The sequence below is a fragment of the Podarcis bocagei genome, assembly GCF_964188305.1.
Source record: "Podarcis bocagei genome assembly, chromosome: 7".
NCBI classification, from domain to species: Eukaryota; Metazoa; Chordata; class Lepidosauria; order Squamata; family Lacertidae; genus Podarcis; species Podarcis bocagei.
Genome location: NC_138132.1, coordinates 62,001,074 through 62,015,979, shown reverse-complemented (window position 1 = coordinate 62,015,979; position 14,906 = coordinate 62,001,074). Strand labels below are relative to the sequence as shown.

Here is a 14,906-nt window from a genome sequence, read left to right as displayed (position 1 = left end):
TAACTAAACAGAAAGCCGTGGGCAAGTCTGAGCAGCTTTAAAGGAAGATTCAATTATGCCATCCAAAGATCTAATTAATAAATGCTCAGAACAAGAAGCAGGAAATCCTTTCCAGCTGTTAAAAGTTTTCATTTCTATAGCCACGTTGTGTGCTCATCCTTTGACACAAGGCATTTTAGAGAAATCCAGGGCAAATATTCAGGTGTGTTTTGAAAAGTTAAAAGAGAGAGATATAATATTCTTACTGTGTTTTTGTTTGTTTGTTTGAAGGGAAGCTAAACATCTTGGCGTAAAGTAAATTAGAATATATGAAGAATCATAGAATCATAGAGTTGGAATAGACCACAAGGGCCATCGAGTCCAACCCCCTGCCAAGCAGGAAACACCATCAGAGCACTCCTGACATATGGTTGTCAAGCCTCTGCCTAAAGACCTCCAAAGAAGGAGACGCCACCACACTCCTTGGCAGCAAATTCCACTGTTGAACAGCTCTTACTGTCAGGAAGTTCTTCCTAATGTTTAGGTGGAATCTTCTTTCTTGTAGTTTGGATCCATTGCTCCGTGTCCACTTCTCTGGAGCAGCAGAAAACAACCTTTCTCCCTCCTCTATGTGACACCCTTTTATATATTTGAACATGGCTATCATATCACCCCTTAACCTCCTCTTCTCCAGGCTAAACATGCCCAGCTCCCTTAGCCGTTCCTCAGGATCCACCCTATTCCTGTGACTGCTATTTGTTTTAACTGCATCCAATTTGAGTATGTTGGAATGTGTCTTGGGACTTAGTGGTGAAGGGCCAGTAGTAATAATGATACAAAAGTTGGTTAGCACCCCCTCTCTCTGCTGAGTGGTAGCAAGCTTCCAGGGGGTTCCAGGCACCCACACAGGGTCTGTGTGACTTATGAGAGTTGAGACATGGCGGAAACTGACATAGCTTTAAGAAATATGATTTATTCACATATTTACACCTTCAGTCTGCATGAAGGGAGTCCAGAAGTTACAGCCTGGTCATTTCAAGACGGGCTTGTCCCCCACAGCAATGCAGTCCTGTAGTCAAAGGCATCTCTCCCAGCCAGCCTTCAGCCAACTTGTCTAAGATGGATTCCAGTCCTTGTTCTCCCCTTCTTCTCCCCAGCAGATTTTGGTAAAAACTCTCTTTTCCTGTCACACCACACCCAGTTACCATGGCAATGTTCCAAATCCCTGGTCTCTGTACACACCTCAGGGCAAGGGAGAAGGACAGCTCTCTTGTATGCCCCGGTCATTTTGCATAGGCTAACTCAGGAATTCCTCTGCAGCTTGTATCTTCCCCTTCACATCCCAAATAATCAAAATCCTACCATTTATTAATTTCTGGGTTGTTGTTTTTTGGGGGGTTTCCTCCAAATCTACAACCCCAATAATAATAATAGTCAGTGCTTTTTTTTCCTTAAAAAATGTTTGGGGGTACTCTCATTTTGACTCAAGAAAATCACCATTTTACAGTTCAAATCAGGAGAAGTAAATACAGTAAATGGACAAAAGTACAAAGATTCACAAAATGTTTAGGGGTATGCGTACCCCTGTGTCACTCCCCCCCCGAAAAAAGCACTGGTAATAGTCCAACACTCTAACCTCTACGCCATCTTGTCTGGCTATTAAACTGGATATGAAGAGAGAAGTTGGGAGGGCATTTGACTGAGTGATGGTTGAAACTCCCTAACAGCTTGCAGGGGGCCCTCAGAACAAAACAAATCAGGAAATTATTGGAAAATTATTTCCTGAGAAATTTCAGCCGAGTCCTAGCTGCAACAGGAAGTATCTTTGCTTGAGTCTCACAAATATATTAACTTACTCTGAGGCATCTTTTAATGAGTTGTAGGATTACATTTTGCCATGTCAGCGGAGCCTCTAGTCTTACCCTGATGCAGCTCCTGAATAATAAATAAGAGCAGCTCAGAAATTAAAAGAACATTTAAGTCCAGGAGTGGACTAACAGTGGCTATTATGGCCTTTGTCAATACCCTCCCTAGTTCTACCTTGCAAGTTTAGACTTCCAAACCAGATGAGTTTCACAGGCCAGCACAAAACCACTTCATTTCGGGGGCAGGTGGCATTTAAAATATCCCATTGAAATATCCCATTGAAATGAATGGGATTTATTCTCATGGAAGTGGGTCTACAGCTGCAGACCTTTTTGAGGCATGCTTGGGCCCCTGCAATGGCAGCTGAGTGTGGTTCAGCACCCATTTTAAAAAATTAATCAAACTTAACAAGCATCAAGGACCCTAATTTTGATTCACTTCATCTCCAGATACCATGTTAGGAAGCTTTGTCATAGCAGAGTTCACAGATTTATGCCTTCACAGCTACATTATGATACAATCCTTCTTTTTGCAGGACAGACACACACCCCATGGCCCTGCCAGCCAACCTGGAATACATCAATCACAAGCTCCTGGCAGCTGGCACCTTTGAAGTTCCTGAAGGCTGGACAATGTGCCTTTGGTCACATCAGGACCCAGATGGAAAACCATGTTCAAGGTGGTCAAAAGGAGTTGAAAGGTCTCGTGTGTTTCATTATGATGACAAAGCTTTCAAATGTTGAACGGAAGCTTTTAAGCATGTGGATCTGGGAACAATTGCCAAGTGACTCTTGGTAAATTTAAGAAGTAAGTGTTAATTGATTGCGAATCAGTATGCACTGAGAGTGCAATTAATGTTAAATTATGTACCATTAATTTTAATCTATATGGACCAATTATGGACTCGTCATGGACAAACTATCGATTCGCTGAGTGCCAGTGAAAGATTCAAGACTGCACTAACCTCCACAGCCAAAGGCTTTCCAGGTAAGTGATGACAGGCTCTTTGATATTGTGAGGAGTGTAATTTGGCTTCATGTGATCTGCTACAGTACACTCACATCTTGCACGTTTTTTATTTGCACGATCGCAACAATACGGGGGCAAGGTGAGGACGCTCTCATAAGATCTTGCAGAAAGTCTGAGTGCTCCACGAGATCTAGCAAGAACATCCGTAACATTCACAGAGGGAGGGAGTGTTACAATCAAGTTGGATATAAATTTTATGAAATTAACTACATAAATACTGATGATAGGATTAACCCTTGAGTTGCATACAGAATGATCTCTGTTGTTGCACTTTCAATGGGAATGTCTCTGAACAAACTCTGACTGTAAGAGGGAGGACCTTGCATTAAGAAAAAGTACCATACAACATTGTGCTGGTCCTGTTTATGGTACACTGGTACCTCGGGTTAAGAACTTAATTCATTCTGGAGGTCTGTTTTTAACCTGAAACTGTTCTTAACCTGAGGTACCACTTTAGCTAATGGGGCCTCCCGATGCTGCTGCACCACCGCTGTGCGATTTCTGTTCTCATCCTGAAGCAAAGTTCTTAACCCGAGGTACTATTTCTGGGTTAGTGGAGTCTGTAACCTGAAGCGTCTCTAACCTGAAGCATCTGTAACACAAGGTACCACTGTATTTCCTTCTTCCTCAGACATGTCTGGCCCAGACTCTTACTAGTTACTGGCCCCAGCTCAAGATGTATATATTTACCTGTGCAGTCTCTGAAGATTGCTGCATCAGGATTTTTTATTTTGTTGGTAGCATTTGCTTTTCCATTCTCTCTCTGTGCTTCTTTTAAAAGTCATAGGATTTTATTGCACTACTGGTTTTTCTGTTTTTACTCCTTTCCCCCTTTCTTTTTCATTTTTTTTTCATTTAAAGGGAAAAAAGGTGAATATCAGCACAGATAAGAATAAAAAGATAAACATCAACAGAAGATAAAGATAACTATCAACAAAGGATTAAGATAAAGCATCAACATTAGATAAAGCCAAAATCCACAAATCTTGCAGCCAGGCTTGCAAACAAACCAAAGTACCTTTAGAGATATCTTCATTAAACACAATTGAAATAAAGTGCAGTTTTCAGCTAATTAGCAAATCAGTTCTAAGGTGCATTATACACTTGGGTTTCATGTAAGAAGAAGAAGAGTTTGGATTTGATATCCTGCTTTATCACTACCCTAAGGAGTCTCAAAGCGACTAACAATCTCCTTTCCCTTCCTCCCCCACAACAAACACTCTGTGAGGTGAGTGGGGCTGAGAGACTTCAAAGAAGTGTGACTGGCCCAAGGTCACCCAGCAGCTGCATGTGGAGGAGCGGGGAAGCGAACCCGGTTCACCAGTTTACGAGTCTACCGCTCTTAACCACTACACCACACTGGCTCCCACTCTGGGATCTTTTGGCAATGAATATAAATAAATGTAAATTTGTTACATTTCTTACAGAAATAGGATGGAGGCTGAAGTTTTAAAATATCATTTATGCTTTTATTAAAACGTTTTGCACAGCCTTAACATTGGCAGGAGGGAGTTCAATGTGCCTTTTCCCCTTGAAGGGAATTTATAGTCATATGCCCAGAAACACCCCCCCCCCAGCTACTGCCTCAATTTCAAGAAGAAAAGTGCCATGAGAGCAACACTGGTGGATGTGCTGTTTGTGGGAAGAATGTGGAAGGAAATGGTGGGGTAATCCTACAGAGACCTCCCTCTTGTGCCTGGATGGTGTTGTTCTGGGTATGCGAAGATTGACAAGCAAAGGATGTCAAGCAAAGGATTGCGTCCATCTACTCTTTTCCTCAGAGTGGACTCAATGAAATTAATGGGCCTACATTAGCCATTTCCATTCATTTCAATGGGCCTACTTTGAATATGAGTAGTGCTGGATACCATTCATCATCTCTGACCACCAACGTTCCAGTTTTCATGGCTAATAACCAATAGATGGAACGATGCATTTAATTTTTAAAACAGAAAAATAAAGCACCAGTAAAACAACACAGAGATAAAAAGCAAGTTGATCAGCAGGAAAACGTTCTTCTCTTTCCCCCCAGATTCCTTTCTTTTTTTAAAACAACCACCATATTTCTCAGCTTGCCTAAGTGATTTTTCAAAAATCAATAGCCTATATTTAACCATTATGTGTAACTGATAGCCAATGTGCTGTGTCTATTTTAAAAACCAACAATAATAATAATAAAAATCCTCTCTCCAATGAATTGCAAGGCAAGGGGAATTTAATACTACATTAGTCAAATGGCCCTTTTGGCTAGACCTCTTTTTATAGAGCAAATATTATAGCACTTATTTATGCCCTGCTTTTTTTTTATTAACGACCCTCCTGACAAATTATATTTAATTTAGCACAATAAGGCTTTTATATTTGAATAACACTGTTTTATTATTAATTAGAGCATTCTAATTAATAGAAGCCTTCCTTTGGGTTGTCTGCCCACCCACAGGACTTCAGCAAGGCTCAGTTGCCTCTGCCTTTCCTCAAAGCCACAAGGACATAGGAAGGTGCCTTTTTCTGAGTCAGAACATTGGTCTATCTTGCTCAGTATTGTGTTCTATGATTGGCAGTGGCTCTCTGGGATTTCAAAGCAGGAATCTTCCCCAGAACTATCTGGAGATCCCAGGAACAGAACCTGGGACCTTCTGCATGTAAAGCGAATGCTTTGCTGTTGAGCTACAGACCTTTCCTTTGCTGGGCAGAAGCAACCTTACATGCCTCCAGCCAATAGAGGGCAGGGTTGAGACTAACAGACAGGGGCCAATGCACTTTGTGCTTTTTCCTGCCAAACTCCCACGCTCCACCCCTTCATCTTCCTTGCTCTCTCCCCTTTCTCCTGCACAAGACAGCCATGAAACCTTTTCTAGACTTCAGGGTTGGCGCGATCTGGAAATGGCGGATTCCCTCCGAGCTGCGGAGGGAATCTGCTCAGCTGAGGACGGGTCTTGCCGCGCCGGCGACGCGGGGACCCTTAAAAACCGCAGGCGCTGAAGCCTGCGGACTGAAGACTCGGTGGGCGCCTTAAGCGCCCCCGACTCACGAAGAGCCTTTTTAAAGGCTGCGGAGAGGGTACGGAGGGTGGCGTGGCGCTGAGAGTCGATCGCTACCTCGGTTGAGCGAAGCCGCGAGCCATGACTGGAGAGCGCTGACTTCCTTCCTTGAAATTCGGACTGAAAAGAATAACCCGTGAGTAAGACGGAATTGGATTTTAAGAATATTATCCCGTGAATTTGAGACGACCGGGGGGTGTGCTAAAAGGAAGTCCGCACCCCCCCTTTTGCAGACGATCTAAAGCAACGACCTAAGAACTAAGCTGGAGAGCCTACCCTTTGTGGGGTGAGTTAAAAAAGATTTTTACTTCCAAGATTTGGCAAAAAGAAATTTTGAACTGGAGAGTGGAGTTTTGGAAGCTTTCTTTCTGTTGTAAACAACCCCCCCTCCCGGGCCCGGGAGCGTCCTGTTTTTGAGCTTGTGGAAGAGGTGCGGAGTTTGACAGCTGTCAAAGCTGTCAAACGGACAGTTTAGAGTGGAAAAATTTGTTATTTAAGATCCCTCTGGACTAAAATGAGTTACAACTGATCTAAAATTGTTGGAAACAAAGTAATAACAATAAGTAAGAGGATTGTTGGAGAAAGATTACCAAGTAACCAGATTCCCTCTAGGGGGAACTCTGTGAAACTACAATGGCTGTGGATGGAAAGTTACTAGTGGAAATCGAAAGAATGTTTCATTTTGTGGGAATCTTACAAGAGCAGAGTCTAGCTATGAATAAACAACTTATGACCTTGACTTCTGGAACAAGCAGCTCTGCTGAATGTATTGAGGACCTGAATGAGAAAGAATCCACAGCTGAATTGGAAATGATATCAAAAGAAGTGGAAGAGACTAAACAAGAAAAAGAGGAAATAAAGTTGGAAAGCACCAACCAGAAGCTGACATCTGTGGAATATAAGCAAGGAGACTTTTGGATCATATCTACCACAAATCTGCGAAAGATGCAAAAGAAGAAGGAGGAGGCCCCGGGAGTTTATGGAATACAGGAACTTAAAATAAAGAAATATGATTGGGGCCTCCACTTTGACTTTGACTCTGAAGATGCAGGCCTTGTGGAAATTTTTCAGCAGCTGTTTTCAAATGCCCGTGTGGGAAGAGAATATGGTTGGATGGTGATAGAACTCTTTCGAGATTCGACGACCGACATAAAGGACTACCAACAAGACCGGCAGAGAGGGACTGAAAGAGACTTGAAAGCCTCGGACGTGAGGAACCCAGGCTAAGAAGTGCTATTTTGGACATGTATTGGGGAAGGGATGAAAACCGGGGATGGGAGGGAGGGAAGAATAGAATTTTAAAAACACTCAAGATGTTTGGGTTTAGTTAATATGACCTTTATTTAAGACAAAATGGGAAATCGATGGAAGGGAATTTGAGTCCAACTTAGAAAAATCTATTTTTCTTTATGAAAGAGGTAATATTAAGATGGTTAAGAGGAGAAATACCAATTTGCTGACATAATACTGGGAATTCGGATGCATGAGGGGGGGTGGGGGGAAGTCAGGGAACAAGGTTAGGAAAGTAGGATTTTCTGAAATTATACATGTTTTTGTCTTTTGTCTTTTGTGTGTGTAATTTGTCTTTATAAAAGGTGAAAAACCAATAAAAATTTGTTTTTTAAAAAAAGAAACCTTTTCTAACCATGTAACTTTACAATTCGAAGCTACCTTGTAAATATGAAGGAACTTCTTTACCAATGGGACCTCTCTCTGCGTGTGTTTTGTTGTTTTATTTTTTACTTTTTAAAGCAATGCTAGTAGATCCATAGAGTCATAGAATTGTAGAGCTGTAGGAGACCACAAGTTTTCCCAGTAGTGATGTATGGAAGTGATAGCTGGACCATAAATAAGGCTGATCGCCGAAGAATTGATGCTTTTGAATTACGGTGCTGGAGGAGACTCTTGAGAGTCCCATGGACTGCAAGAAGATCAAACGCATCCATTCTGAAGGAAATCAGCCCTGAGTGCTCACTGGACGGACAGATCGTGAAGCTGAGGCTCCAATAATTTGGCCACCTCATGAGAAAAGGAGACTCCCTGGAAAAGACCCTGATGTTAGGAAAGATGGCGGGCACAAGGAGAAGGGGACGACAGAGGATGAGATGGTTGGACGGTGTTCCAAAGCTACCAGCATGAGTTTAACCAAACTGCGGGAGGCAGTGGAAGACAGGAGTGCCTGGCGTGCTCTGGTCCATGGGGTTACGAAGAGTCGGACACGACTAAACGACTAAACAACAACAGGAGACCACAAGAGTCAATCCCCTGCAATGCAGGAATTTTCCCCCCAACATGGGGCTTGAACCCACAACCCTGAGATTAAGAGTCTCATGCTCTTACTGACTGAGCTGTGAAGGAGACAGAGTGAGTAGTGGAGAGACTGGGTAGATCAAGTTTACAAGCTCTTACACTTTGCTCTATAAACCATAAATCATTTTCTAAAAAAATAAAATAAAACCCAAGATTTCTGACCATAGGCAATTTAGGTAGGAATAACTTTTGCAGTTAGGTAGAAAGACCCAGAAGCACCTGGCTTGATGGCAGTCCATGTGAAAAATGGGTTAGAAGGGGTTTCAGTGGCCTCCAAACTAAATGCAATGCAACTAAGTGCATGGCGTGGCAACTAAAAAAGGGAAAATACTCATGAGATTCTAGGCTGCAGCAGGAGAAGCATGTGGTCTAGATAACAAGAAGCAACTGTAGAACTTTATTATGATTTGGCCTGAGTACTTATGAGCACCATAGTTTAAAATGCTTGTTTCTTGCATTTTTACAGGGAAGGGCCTTAGCTCGGCGGCAGAGCATCTGCTGTGCATGCAGAAGGTCTCCAATTCAGTCCTTGGCATCTCTGGACTGGGATATAACTCAGCCTGGAACCTGGATAGCTGCTTCCCATCAGTGAAGAACTGAACCAGGTGTACCAATGAGTCAGTATAAGGCAGTTTCCTATGATCCTGTGAATGATATTGACAGACTGGAACATGTCTAGAGGAGGGACCCAGAGATTGAATCCAATGAGGAAAGGTTGACAAAGTTGTGTTTGTCTAGCCTGGAAAAGATAAAATTAAGAAGGGATTACCATCTTCATATATCTTGAAGGACAAGCACTCAGATCAGTGCTCCTCAACCATGAGTCTTCATATGTTTTCTGGACTACAACTCCCATCATCCTTCTCCCAATGGTCAGAGATGATCATAGGAGCCAACTCCTAGAGGTAGAAGGGTCTTTGCTTCCCCATGAAACATTTGAAGGGGCTGCCCCCCAAAGTTGATGGGAATTGCCATTCAATTGGTGTGTGCACCATGCCATGTGATCAATTATGCAGAGTGGGGCTTATCATCCCTAGCTAACAGGACCAGTGGTCAGGGATGATGGGAATTGTAGTCCCAAAACAGCTGGAGACCCAGGTTTGGTCAACACTGCCCTACTGTTACTCCAGAACAGCGGTTCTCAACCTGTGGGTCCCCAGATGTTGTTGGACTACAACTCCCATCATCCCTGAGCTCTGGCCTTGCTAGCTAGGGGTGATGGGAGTTGTAGTTCAACAACATCTGGGGACCCATAGGTTGAGAAAGGCTGCTCCAGAGGGTAGAGATTGAACATTCAAATTATGAGATTTAGACTAGTCATTAGGACGAGCTTTGTGATGGTGCTGGTGGTTTGATGGTGGAACAAACTGCAGTGGGAGGTGGTGGACTTGGTAGACTGTCTTTCATTAGAGGTTTTTAAGAAGAGGCTGAATGTCCACCTATCAAGGATCCTACAAGTAGGGGATTTCCTGGCATGGGGTTTAACTAAATGACCTTCAATAGCTCTTCCATTTATAAGTGGACAGCAGCCCCCATTGCCCACTATAAAGGCAGCTGCAGAAATTATTTATTTGCAAAGCAAGATGTTCCCACCCCACTCCCACTCTCAAGTTGTTTGTGTGTAAATAACCTTGAGAGATACTACGGGATTAAGTGGACTTCCTCCCTCCCACCCCCCAATAATAATTCTTTGTATGAAACTACTTTCCAGCAGAATAAGACATCACTGATAAAGTCAGAAAAGACACATTTAAAAACAATATTGATCAAATTGCAGGGGGCAGTGAACTGTGAAACAGGTCTATTTTCCCATAGGTTTTTTTTTTTTAGTTACCGATTGACTGTAGGGCCACGGAATGTGCTTTTCCTAATGGGTTAGCAGAATTGACTTCTGAATGACAATGCCTTCTTCCCTTAGGCGCTCAGTGCCCTCCTAAGTGCAATGAATGAAACAATATCACCGGACGTTATAGAATGGAGGTCACATTAATCTCTGAGACTCGGGACTGACTCCCCTTTCCCATCGCCAAGCAAAAATAAATCAATTAACTTCTTTTCCTAAGGAACCCGGGCAGCAAACTATTAAAATATATATAGAGAGAGGGCAAAATTGTTGACAATGGAAGTTTTCACTGAGTGTACGGAAAACAAGAGTTTTAATGTGACCGTATTTCCTTGGTGCCCCCCCTTTTTTGCACCGGAAAGCAAATGACTGTGATTTTATTGCCTTTTGCACAGAATAACTTGCAAGCTTGTTATAAGTGGGTTTTAATCACTGTCTGTGGGTTGTTAATTCACTATAATAAGGCGGTAAGAAACCTCCAGAACTCTACTAAAAACCACCAAACTCTGGTAATTTGCTTAACGTGGGATGGGTGGCTGAGCCTGCATTCCAGATTCGGGGGGAGCAGCAGGATGGCGGAAGCGATCTAGGATGGAAACATTGCTGATTCAAGACTCGGTGTAAGTGGCTGCTCTTTAGATGCAGGAAGCTGATTGAAACTTTGGCCGACAAGTGTGGGGGAGTTGAGAAAGCTCGGGATAAGGGATCAGAATGTACCAGCCAAAAAGAAAAGCCGACATAGTATTGAAGACTGGGGGCGGGGGAGAGCAGGGGAGGCCCCCTTTCAACATGAGGATCATCCAGTGTATGGAAAAAATGGTCCCATTCATCTCGTACAAGGACTTCCATTCAGTGTAAGCACACCCTCTGCAAGGAAGAACAATAAACGGACTATAAATTGGAAGAAAAGAAGTCTGGGTTTGGGGGATCCACACAGCCGGAGCAATTATGGAACCGCTTCAGAGCATGCCAGGCCTGTGCTTCAGGTCCCAGGCCTTAGACAAATGGGTAGAATTCCCCTGTCGTAAGTAAATGGTTCTTGCAGCACCGATGTTCCTGACTGACACATGCGGAACAAAAATGCGAGCAATTCCTAGGCAAGAGGTCCGGACACTTAGCAATTCAAGTCAGCTCCACCGTGGATGTAAACACATTAAAATTATGCATTGGGATGTGACATCCGTCCAACAACTGATCCCGTGAGCTGAATAGAATATAAAGAGAGGAGTTTCCCAGGCTGCCGATAGGCATCCACATGGAAACATGGAAACAGCCCCTTTTCACAGGGATGTCTCTCTGAAACATTTCCTAACCTCACAAGTAGAATCCATCGGAACATGGGAAGAATCCATATACTGAGTCAGACCTAAGTTTGGGTTTGTTTACACACTGACTAGCATAGGCTTCCCAGCATTTCAGACAGGGTTCCCCCAGCCCTACCTGAAAAAGTCGGGGATTGAACCTGAGATTGAACCTGTGCAAAGCAGATGCTTTACACTGAGCCATGTCCCTTCTATGAGTCATGCAAACATCACAGCCCACACCATGGATGGAGAACCTTCAGGCTAATCTTGGTCCACCAGAGGGGCCAATTTGGCCTGTGAGCACATGTCATCCAAACCATGGTCACCTGTCCATCAGCTGACATCACTTGCAAAGCAGACTTATGCATAGACCAGGACCGAACTCTTCACTTATGTTCTTTGCAGACCCCTCCCCTGGCATGGTTCAACTTTGACAGGTGAGTGTGACCACCCACCTGTCAGTCACCTGATACCATCATGATGCCAGATAGTTGACTGGTTGTGGCCATGCCCACCTGTCAAGGTTGGCCTATATGGGGAAGCTAAGGACCTGGCCTTCCAGTTCTCCATTCCTAGCCAACATGGGACACACAACAAATGGACTGCTGGGTGACCTATGTTCGCTGGAATGGCACAGCTATGGGGGAAAAGCTAATTCCATGTTAGGGATTGTTAGGAAAAGGATCAAAATAAAACTGCCAATCTCTTTTTCAGAAATCTATGGCATGACCACATGAGGGTTATGGTACAGAGTTCTGGTCACCTCATCTCAAAAAGTATATCTTTGAACATGGAAAAGGTTCGGTAATGGCAACCAAAATGACCAAGGGGATGGATTGACTCCCCTAAGAGGAAAGGTTACATTATTTGGGGCTTTTTAACTTGGAAATAAAGCAGTCACAAAAAGTGATCACAGATAAACACACACACACACACACACACACACACACACACACACACACACACACTATCCTTATCACCAATCTGCCCCTACCCCAAAGGCAGAACATAGGTGGAATATTCTTCCCCTAATAGATTTAAACTAAAGGTCTCTGGTGGAATCCCATAATGTGCCATGAATGGGGTTTATGGTTCTTCCCGCAAACGGGAGTCCGTATTTAGTTTAATACCCTAATAAAAATTTCATGCTGACCCTTTTGTCATCTGGCTGTGAGTTCAAGCATTAACACCGAGGTCAGGCAAAATGGGGATGGCGTAACCACTATAGAAATTCTGAGGATTATAAGTTTCCTAGCCCCCCTGCCAATTGCCCACCTTATTTTTTCCCCCAGGTTATAAAACACACATATGACGTCTGTCTTGGTTTGGGTGTCAAGATCTTATTTACAGTGTTTCCTAATACTCTTCCAAAACGCATGGTGTTTTCTAAAGACAATGAGTAAGTAATATGTGCAGCCAACAAATCCCAGTTCCGTGAGATATATAAGCAATGCCCCCCCCGTACTTCCAGTGTTTTGTATTATTTGCCCTTATTTCTGAAGATTACTTGTGGTTTTAATACTAGGGAGAGCCGTGTTTGTTATTAACACTAAGAGATTGATTTTATGACAGTTGCAGAGGTTATTGTTAGGTGTGGAATTGGGCCTCAGATCACGTCATCTGCCAATTTGTTAGCACAGAGTCATTGGGATTGTAATGCTGAGAGAAAATGAATGCCATTTCTGTAACATTTTCTTTTTTTAAAAAAAAAAATATTCTGAGTTGGGATGACTAACTTCCTCAGCTTGGAGGGACTGGATTCTCTCCAGATAAGCAGCTCAGGTGCTTCCTTCCTACCCCTCAATGCTCAAGTCTTCCTGCCTACTCCTCAGTGCTGACATATTCATCCAGCTCTGCATTTTAAATAGGGGAAATTAAGTTCCTTGAGGAGGAGAAGCCGATGGGCTACCTTTTATCATTTTAATTTGCAAAAAAGAAATATCTACATTTAAAGCAGTATGAGAGCCAGTGTGGTGTAGTGGTTAGAGCGTTGGACTAGGACCTGGGAGACCAGGGTTCAAATCCCCACTTAACCATGAGACTCCCTGGGTGACCTTAAGCTTCTCAGCCAAAAACCTACCTCACAGGGCTGTTGAGAGGATAAAGTGGGGGAAGAATGAGAAGCAGGTATGCCACCTTGAGCTCCTTGGAAGAAAGTGGTTATATAGATATGGAAGAAAGTGGTTATATAGATATAAATAAATAAATAACTGGTTCAGGCCCTCTTGGAGAAGAAGTAGGAGGAACCATAGTCTCAGAGCTCAACCGCATGCCTCCAGGTCTCCCTTTCTGAACTTGGGGGATCTCTTCATGCCATACATCCCTTGCTGGCCTCACTTGGCACTCCCTCCGAGAGCTTTAGCCTGAGTAGAGCATGTCCTTGAACCCTGATAATGTTTCATCCAAGGATCCCATCCCCCTGCAGGAAATTGTGACATTTGACCTCGCATGAAAAGCACATTTTCTGCATGGGATGAAGGGGATCTTACACACCCTAGGCTAGTTTTGGTTATTGGCTATGCATTGGTCAAATTTGTTTATATATTTGTTTTTGTTTTTTAAAGTATTCTCTCTAACTGAATACATTCTAGTGTTGTAACACTCCTTAGTTCAGTTCTGTACTGTTGTTGTTGTTGTTGTTGTTGTTGTTGTTGTTGTTGTTGTTGTTGTTGTTTTTACCACAACTCTTCCTCAAGAGTTGCAGTTCTTGCATTTTGCTCAGGTGACATATTGTATTTATCAGATGCGGTGCATTTATCTTACCATGATCATCTGAGCTGGATTACCTTGGCAATGTCAGGAGTCCAGGTTCCCAGCTTGATATCACAGTAAGCATAGTTAATTAAAAAGTACAATTTATTGTCAAAACAAACAGATAGCTCTGGAACAGGCATAGGCAAACTCGGCCCTCCAGATGTTTTGGAACTACAACTCACTTCCCTAGCTAACAGGACCAGTGATCAGGAATGTTGGGAATTGTAGTCCCAAAACATCTGGAGGGCCAAGTTTGCCTATGCCTGCTCTAGACGGCTCTAACACAGCCTCCAACATCATCAATCAAAACGACCCTTCTGAAGACTGCTTCCGATGTGACGAGAAGCAACTGAACTTTCACGTCTTACGTCGTTTGTTTTGCTTCCTATCTTGCAACCCTCCCATTCGCCGAGTCCTCGGACTGAGTGGGTCAGCCCCTGCCTCTTCCCCATTCTCCGAGAGGCTGTCTCTTCACTCTTTCCCACCTGTTTGTGCTTCTGGAGTGCTTCGACTGCGTTTTAGCCTGCTCTCCATTCCTGTCTTATCAGCTTGCACGTCAAGGTCAGGAGGAGCCGAAGTATGCAGCTGCCAACTTTCCTCTGTCTGACTGGGGAAACCCAGCCAGATGGGTGGGGACTAACATCAGAGCAGGCTCTCTGTTCCTGCCTATTTTCTGCAGTTAGCTGCAAACTTCCGCTTGGAGCTGGCTCATACCTGACAGGCAACTGGTGGTATTGCCCTCCCACTGTGAGGTAAGATCTGTCTAATTTGCATACTCCT

At 43.5% G+C, this 14,906-nt stretch overlaps 1 protein-coding gene across 1 annotated transcript in view; it reads left to right on the top strand.

The window, feature by feature from the left end:
* LOC308590908 (uncharacterized protein F13E9.13, mitochondrial-like) overlaps window positions 1-14,906 on the top strand; it is a 546,161-nt gene that overhangs the window by 358,027 nt on the left and 173,228 nt on the right. The gene's annotated exons all lie outside the window — the stretch shown is intronic.